Here is a 9255-nt window from a genome sequence, read left to right on the forward strand (position 1 = left end):
AGCATTGGTACCATCTAGGGAACTTTGAGAAAAGCCAGATGGCTTTCAGGCTCAAGACCAGCTTCTCAAGGGATGGAACCTGGAATGTGTATTTTATAAACAGCACCATAAATTCAGATAAACAGCCAAGGTTGCAAACCCTTAGTTTTAACACGGACTTAATTGGAACACCTAAGACAAATAATGTGAAAATGAGTTTAACTGAAGCATGAGGAAAGAAACCTGGTTTGTTCAACTTAGGAGTAAATCCTACTAGAGCAACACTACTGCGTTGCATATTGTATCATGTATAAAGGCGCCTGCTGGAGTTGTGTAAAGGCCAAGATATCCTGTGGAAAGGTATTTGTTAATAAGATCCCAAATAATACAGCAAGAATCCAAGAGGGATCAAGATGATGCAGTAGAGGTTCTGGGAGGCAGGTATTCCACCTAAACTCCCCTCACGCATTTGGGTTTCTATAGTGCCAGAGAATGAAATAATATTCAGTACATCCAAAATGGCTCCCTGTAGGTCCAAAAGCAGAGCCTCATTAAAGACATTGTCAGTCTTTTGGGCTGATATGGTCTTCTCTCTTCTTCCAGCCATGTTCCCTTTCTAATCTTGGCTGATTCAGATTTTCCAATGCTGAGGAGTTAGGAGACAGAACATCTGGTTCTGGTCCCAGCTCCCTCATTACCTGCTCTGTGATCTTGTCAGCTGAACCGACTTTCAGTTTTCTTGTCCTTGTCATGGGGAGTCTAATTCTTTCTCTGCTTGTCTTGTATGCAGGATGCACTGCAGTGGCATGTGTGCATGCTCAGCCATGTCCGACTCTGCAATCCCCTGGACGATAGCCCATGAGGCTCCACTGTCCATAGAATTTTCCAGGCAAGAATACTGGAGTGGGTTGCCATTTCCTACTCCAGGGGATCTTCCTGACCCAGGGACCGAACTCACATCTCTTGTGTCTGCATTACCACTGAGCCACCTGGAAAACCCTATTTCTACATATACCCCAGTATTGAGCATTATTACTATGAATAGCACATTGATTCCTTAGCGCCAAGTGGGGCGTGTTCATTCTGAGTCCCTATATCATTAATATTCCATTTATTAGAGGCATGACCTCTTGCCTATCTCTGTTATGAAAATGTTTATGAAGCATGGAGTCTCTTTCCTTTAACCACCAAAGCCAGAACACTCCAAAAGTTGAAGAAAGAAGAGAGAGCTAGGTGACTCAGATCATGACAAGAGATTGGGAGAGTCTGGTGGTAGATCAAACTGATTTGGGACTGAGAGAAGGTCCTGAGGGATGGGGAGAGTGGCCGGGCTCTAGGCTCCCCAGTACAGTAGCCACTAGCTACATGTGGCTATTTGATTGAAATTAATACAATGAATAAAACTTAAAAATGCAGTTCCTCAGTCACACTTGTCACATTTCCAATGCTTAATCGCCTCATGTGAGAGTGACTACCATTATTAGTGTTGATGGAGGACTTGGTGATCATGGCAGAAAGTCCTGTTACCAGTAATGCTCTAGACCTTCTGAGGGGTGGCCTGAGGTTAATCTTTCCCGTAATGGGGCCAGATTTCACTTAGAAAACAGTGTTCTAGCATCGGTGCCCTGGGAGGCCTGGGCAAACTGCGGTAAGTCACTGTTCTTTCTGGCCTGCCCCATCCCCTCTCTGATTCAGCCTGGGAAGCATTGAGGGGGTCCCTCACTGGGTAAAGCCGGAGCATGGAAGCCCTGGATGGGACTCTCTGAGCTCAACAAGGAGAGTGAGGACCTTCCTTGGACCGTTGGGTACAGCCAGGGGCAAATGGGAAAACCTCTGAAGACCAAATTATGACCATAGAGAGCTTTCCTTCACATCACAGTCCTGGAAGGACACTGGCCAAACTCCGCCAGCTCCTGTCATATCTCTGAGCCATTCAGGACCCACACAGTAGGGCTGGATGGGAAGAGAAGCCTGGAAAAATCAAAGAAGGTGACCTGGGCAGGGCCCTGGAGCCCACATCATCCCACCCCTTCTTGGGAACCAGCCAGCTTGGTCAGCACAACACCAGATCTTCTTCAGAAGGTAACAGCGGCCACTAACAAAGCCGAGCTGCTAAGAATTCTCTTTCCCCAGACCCTCACCTGTGGCCGAACTGAAGGTGAAGTTCAAGCCAAGTTTTGCCACACTTTCACTTTCAGACTAAAATTCTTTAGCCACACAGGCATAAAACCTTGAAGAAGTAATCCTACTGCGGTTCCAGCTCTCTGTCCCTTTTGGTTTCTGAGGCTGTATGCCGTGCCCCAGCAGGCACCACGCCATCAGAAATCCCCTACACCAAGGCTGGAAGCTGACTAGGGATCAGTGCAGTCTCAGTGGTATTGGTCTTAGGGCTTGGCTGGATCCTTATTCCCTATTCATTCCTTGTGTGTGTGGGTGCCGTGGGGAGGTGGGAAGGGGGCTGTCTCTGAACCATTTTAGCCCAATCACATGTCTTTGATGAGAGTTATTTCTAACAGGCATCATGCAAATTAACAAGTCACTGCTGCTGCTCCTGCTGCTAAGTCGCTTCAGTCGTGTCTGACTCTATGCGACCCCATAGACGGCAGCCCACCAGGCTCCCCCATCCCTGGGATTCTCCAGGCAAGAACACTGGAGTGGGTTGTCATTTCCTTCTCCAATGCATGAAAGTGAAAAGTGAAAGTGAAGTCGCTCAGTCGTGTCCGACTCTTAGCAACCCCATGGACTGCAGCCTACCAGGCTCCTCCATCCATGGGATTTTCCAGGCAAGAGTACTAGAGTTGGGTGCCATTGCCTTCTCCAACAAGTCACTAGTTTCTGAAATAGACAACATTAGTTGTTGATTGAGATACTGATCACAGAAGGACTTCTAGCTGCCTCTGAAGCTGGCAGTCTCTGACGTGACCCTGGCTAATCAGATTTGAACCCTTTCAGACTACCTGATCAGATCTGAACCCTCTCAGACTACCCTTCCTAGTAGTGTGACCACCTGGCAGACGTATCCTATCATCCTGATTATTCTAAAGCAGGGGTCCCCAGCCTCGGGGCCACTGGAGCTTCATCTGTATCTATAGCTGCTCCCCATCACTTGCATTATGGCCTGAGCGCCTCCTCCTGTCAGATCAGCAGTGTCATCAACCTCTCATAAGAGAATACTCTTGGTTATCCCCTGGTGCTAGCCCCCACCAGCTTCTTCCTCTGGCTTCCTTCTTCTGGTCGTAAGTTCAAAATGCTAATTGCCTCTAACTCTTCGGGAGACTGATTCTTCTGGACTGAACCTAGAATAATTCAATTCTTTGTTCTCTATAAGACTCCTACTTATTTAAACAACTGCCACATGACGTTGGCTTAATTTAACCTTATATTTATTTAAAAGGCTTGTCATATGATGTTTGTTTAACTTAATGTTAAATTCCAAAGCCACTAGAGATAGGAAGTTCCTTGAAGAGCAAGGACACTCTCTCTCTCTCTCTTTTTTTTTTTAATATTTCCAGTGCGCAGGGTAATGTCTGACACATGGACAGCAAAAAGAGTTGCTGGATAAAAGAAATACAACTAATATTACCATATCTATGGCACAGAGTTAAAGCTTATCCTGGTGGTAGTTCATAGAATGGAAGATTATTACTTATATAATAGATAACATTTTTACAAGCTTTACTGTAAGCTAGGCTCAATTCTAAGTACTTTATATATATTCACTCATTTAATCTTTATAAAAATCCCATGCAATAGATACTATCAACATCATTCCCATTTTATAGGTGAGGAAACTGAGGTGCTGGAGTGTTAAATAATTTGCCCAAGATCACATAGCCAGGAAATGAGAGAATTAGGATTGGAACTCGGACCAACTGACTTCAAAGCATGTGTTCTTTTTCTTATATGTAGCAAGTAGGAAGAAAATTAAATATTTACTGCTGCCTCACATCTTACACAAAAATAACGTATAACGTGGTTTCAAATGATCTTCTGCCAGTCACATGGCTAAGAGGTAACAACTAATCAATCTGGAAACTATCAGGGAATTGGGGCCACCATTCAAGCAACTATAGCCATGGGAATCAGTTGGGAAGAGACAGAAGTTTGCCTCTGGTATCTGTTTCCAGGAAATGCATTTATAAGTGCGTGCGTGCATGTGTGTATGGGTGGGAGGGATTGCCTGGGGAGAAAGAGAAGGTTGAGAAACAGAGGAAGAGGAAACTTATAGAAGAGGAACCCTCTTTCTACTTTTGTTCTTGCGGCAGCCCCGGTCACACAAGTGCACCCATAGTGTCTTGCATCAGAGAGTCGTCATAACTGAGGCCTGATTACTGCCATGCAGGGTTGACACCCAGTCCCATCACTTCAGGGCAAATAGATGGGGAAAACTGGAAACGGTGGCAGATTTTATTTTCTTGGGCTCCAAAATCACTGCAGACAGTGACTTGCACCCACAAAATTAAATGACACTTGTTCCTTGGAAGAAAAGCTATGACAAACCTAGGCAGTATATTAAAAAGCAGCGATATCACTTTGCCAACAAGTGTCTATATAGTCAAAGCTATGGTCTTTCCAGTAGTCGTATACAGATGTGAGAGCTGGACCATAAAGAAGGCTGAGTGCCGAAGAATTGATGCTTTTGAACTGTGGTGCTGTGGAAGACTCTTGAGTCCCTTGGATAGCAAGGAGATCAAACCAGTCAATACTAAAAGAAATTAACCCTGAATATTCATTGGAAGGACTGATGCTGAAACTGAAGCTCCAATACTTTGGCCTCCTGATGCGAAGAGCTGACTCACTGGAAAAGACCCTGATTCTGGGAAAGATTGAGGGCAGGAGGAGAAGGGGACGACAGAGGATGAGATGGTTGGATGGCATCACCAACCCAATGGATAGTGAAGGCGATAGTGAAGGACAGAGAAGCTAGGTGTGCTGCAGTCCAAGGGGTTGCAAAGAGTCTGAAATGACTGAGTGACCAACAACAAGGGATGGAGACTCTGCATGCTAGACCTTTCAGTTTTTAATAAGAACAGAAAACCTGCATTTTATCTGAGATGCCCTCATTTTTAAAACTATATACTTCACCCTGCTGGAGACAAAGTCTACCAGCTTGAAAACTCAGATCTTAGATTGCAGGATGTCCCAGGATTCAGAATTGTAAAGACTTACCGAGGATCCAGAAGAAAATGCAGATGTCCGCATCTAAGTTACTGCAACAAGCCACAGGTATTTCTGGCCCTTCCCCAGGAACTGCCTTGGATTTGCAGAAGAATTCCCACTCATACTTTCCAATTGTCATACATGTATGCACCACTTCACAGTTTTTGCCACATTTGCATACCACTCATATCATGATTTATTTAATACTTTTCTCTTTATTGGCTCTATATTAATTCACTTTTTAAAACCAGGGCTGCCATTGCCTGTAATAAAATCATGGATTGGATGTGCTAGACACAGTATTTCCTAAGTATGTTAATAATAAACAGACAACTAGTAGAATTAATGTTGCTTATTCTGCCTATCACTTAAAATCACTCTCTGGTGATACACTTTTCATTATTAGGTAGCAGTAACATTCCAAAACAGACTATTTCAGACAAGGCTAAGATGAACTGTCAGGAAAGCAGAAAGAGACATAATTGCACTGGACTGGAAGGGGAGGAAGAGGAGCCAGAGTGGAGAGCAGAAATTCTCTTTCATTCAATAAAAAATGTGGGAGCTGGATGTTTCCCTGTAATAAGATGTGCTGTGGTTTTATTAAAGAACTACCAGCCCCTTCCACTGGTTTAGAAAAAAAAAAATCTCTGCCTATCTCCCATATTTCATTTGCCTGTTATCTCCCTCCTACTAAAAACAATTTGCATGAAAACAATCAGACTCTTTGTTCACAGGAGTCCTTGGGCTCCTGCTGTTTTCTTGCTCACTCGGGCTGGTGCTTTTTCTGTGGTTTAATCATAAGCCTCTACTTTAGGGACGAAGCAGCAGGTAGTGGAGCCAGGCTTTAGGCCTGGGGTGGGGGGCGGTGGTGGTGGTATTTTCAATTAGAATGCTTGAGGGCTGAGTCCAGGGGAAGAAGCTCCTTGGAAGTGAACCCACAGGAGAGATGAAGCAACTGTGAGCATCCAAGGAGGTGGGAGGGGGTGGGTTTAGATTTTTGAAAGTGAATGGTACAAAGACTGTTCACTCCAGAGTAATAGATGCTGACAGGAAGGCGCCCTTCTTCCCAGCATCTTGCCTTGGGCGCAAATGACAAACGGACAGTCATCAAGGTCCAGTCCTTGGCACCCTTAACGGGTATTATTGCCCAGCTGCTGGATGGAGCGCCCCTCCTGACACCGGCAGAAGAAAGCATTGTTATATTCCAGGAATGATGATGGCTATTCCACTCTTTCATCTTGTTTTAAAAAACTTCAAAAAAAAAAAAATCGTAACAGCAATTCTTCGAGATGGAGACCATGCTTGCATTCTGCCAATCACTGAATTGCTAGTGATGTCCAGCATGTAATGAATGTTTAATATTAGTTCAATTCAATTAACCAATTTAAACGATTTATTAATTAGTTAACTCATTTCGGGGGGAGAAGGTGAAGAAGTACAAAAATAGAAATAAAAACTACTAATCATTCCACCCACAGAGATAGCCTGTTAATATTTTTGATAAATTTGCTTCTAGTCTTTTGGCATATATCTTTTTTCCCCACATAAAATTGAGATCATGCTTTAGGATGAATTTTACATGCTGCTTTTAAATTCATGTTATATCATGAGAAATTTCCAAGATCATTTCAGTCTTCAAAAAACATCACTTTTAATGACAGCATGACATTCTAAAGCATGAGTGTGACGGTTTGCTGAACACCCCACCTTGTCGGATATTCAGGATGCTTTCCGGTTCTCCCCTGGGACTCAGTGGTCACTGCATTCATGGTGCTCCTTCTAGGCAGCTGGCACTGAACCTGACCCCAGGGCACAGAGGAGGAGGAACACTCCAAGTTCACACTCACAGGCAAGGGGCAGTAGAGGAGGAAGCAGGGAGGTAGGACTAGTCAGGAACGGGGAGGAGAGTCAGAACTCGGCAGTTCTCAGATGCCAAGGAAGGGAGAGGGTCAGGAAGGAGAAAGAAGACAAGTGTTGGAGGGGCAGAGAAGCCCCAGCACCTCTTTGCAAACTGCGCTCGGCCCTGCATCTTCCGCTAGTTCCGGTACCGCCCCCATACCCCGCGGCAGCAGGCGTTTGCAGCCCCCGCTCCCCCGCACGGACCCCATCCACTGCCTTCCTGTCCCAGTCCCTTGCCTCGCATCCTTTACTGCTGCCTCCCGACTCAACCACCTCCCTCAATTACACACTCTCACAATCGATGCTCTTCTTTGTCCATTTTCTAGCCATTTCTGTTCTCTTCCATCACTGCAAGCCTTCTCCACTGGACGCCTCGCAGGTAATAAAAATATATTGAATAAATGAGTGGATGGGGCTGAAAGCCAGTTCTCTATTTTGTGAAGCTATGACAGAGGTGAGCACGTAGAGACATGGACAAAAACACACAGGAAGAGGTTCTCCTGCGGCCGCACCTGTGCCAAGGAGAAGCATTTTCTTGGTAGACTCCTGCGCACACAGCAAGGCAGGCTTGGCCCCACGGGATGGGGCCAGGAATCAAACCCGTGAACTTGGCATCAGTAGCTCCCCGCACTACTCCTCTGACACGGAGCAACAAGGAAAAGGAAGGAAGGTGGTGGGCACCACTTCTTGTGCCCCTCCAACCCCCAGTTTTCTTACTGTCAAGGGAGAGGGTGTCTTTGGAAGGGTCTCCTTGCATATGAAGCAGCCAGAAGGTAGCCGGGGGAGAGGGAGGAGGTCCGTGAGCGCTGCAGACGAAATGACAGAGAATTCAGGGACCTGTCTGGTGGCAACACGTTCAGCCATGGAAGAATCCATTGCTGATAGCTCCTTCTTATACATTATTCATGAAAACAGGAAGACAGAGCCGATAATATCAGAATGATGCCGCTGTCCAGCAAATCCAATGGCTGTAGCTCGAGGGCATTTTAACTAGCATGGAAAAAACAAGGATTTTTGCCAGTTCGAGGTCTGGGAAGCTTAGAAAGCTCACTCCAACTTGAAGAGCTGGTGTGAGTGTTGTATTTGGAAAAAGGCGTGGCCATCCATCAGCAGCATCTGTTCATTTGTGGTTGCTGGGTGCCCCCCTACCATTGACTCTTCGATTCTAATGGAGAGATTAATGCTGCTCTAGTTAAATAGGCCTAGGTTTTCAAATCAGTTTCTATTTTCATATCTGTCAGTCAAAAGGCAGGGACAAGCACTTGGACTTTGTGGAGGGCTTTGCCGGATTTCAACATAAATTATTAGCTTCTAATCTTTCCCAGCCTCAGGGACGAGGGCTTTTTAAAGTGAGAGTATTCTGCTGTTTCTGAAATCTGATTTCTCCTCCCCAGTTTTTTTGATTCATTACAACTGCAAGATTCATTCCATCCTAAATTCCCCCTCCAACTTGCTGTCAAATAAGCCAGTAGGTTGGTTTGTTGAAGGAGGACAGAGAAAACTGGGAGGGCAGGTCATTTCAGTGTTCCCAGGGGGTAGAGGTGGGGAGAGAGAGAAGGCAGCTCACTGCAATTCTTTTTTAATTTATTTGTTCTTGATTTGCCTGTTATTTTCTATCCTTTGTGTAGAACGTTCTGGCTTCTTGAATATCAGTTGATACATTTAATTACACTCATTCATTCATGCCACAAACAGTTATTGAGGGTGTACGAATTGTCATGGGTGCTTGCAAACTAAAGCATAAACCAGGCATGGTATCTGCCTTCATGCAGCTTATCATCTGTGCAGGCAGATGGACGTGTGATCAAACTGCTGTGCAGAACAGTGTTTCTCCAGGTATGCCAGGAGAAGAAATGATTGTGGAGGGTCTTCAGATGATCAGGTTTTATTTCAGTAATTATTTTATTTTCATGTGTATTATAGAAACGTAACTAGCTCTTCCAACCTATAATTTCACATACACCTGCTCAGGAGGCTGGTGGATTTAAAGAAAATATTAATAACAGACCAAGCAGTATAAGGATATGGCAAAATCACAAAGTTGGATGATGATAATAATAATAATATCGAATACTTAAAAGTGCTTAGGATGGGCCAGGTACTTTTAGTAAGTGTTTCACAATTTTTTTTTTTTTTTTTTTTTACAATCTCTTCTCCTGATTCCTGGAGAAACATTGCAGTAGTTTGAATGAATGAAATGGATGGATATTCAAGAAG

This window comes from Bos mutus, chromosome 5 (assembly GCF_027580195.1).
Source record: "Bos mutus isolate GX-2022 chromosome 5, NWIPB_WYAK_1.1, whole genome shotgun sequence".
Taxonomy (NCBI): Eukaryota; Metazoa; Chordata; class Mammalia; order Artiodactyla; family Bovidae; genus Bos; species Bos mutus.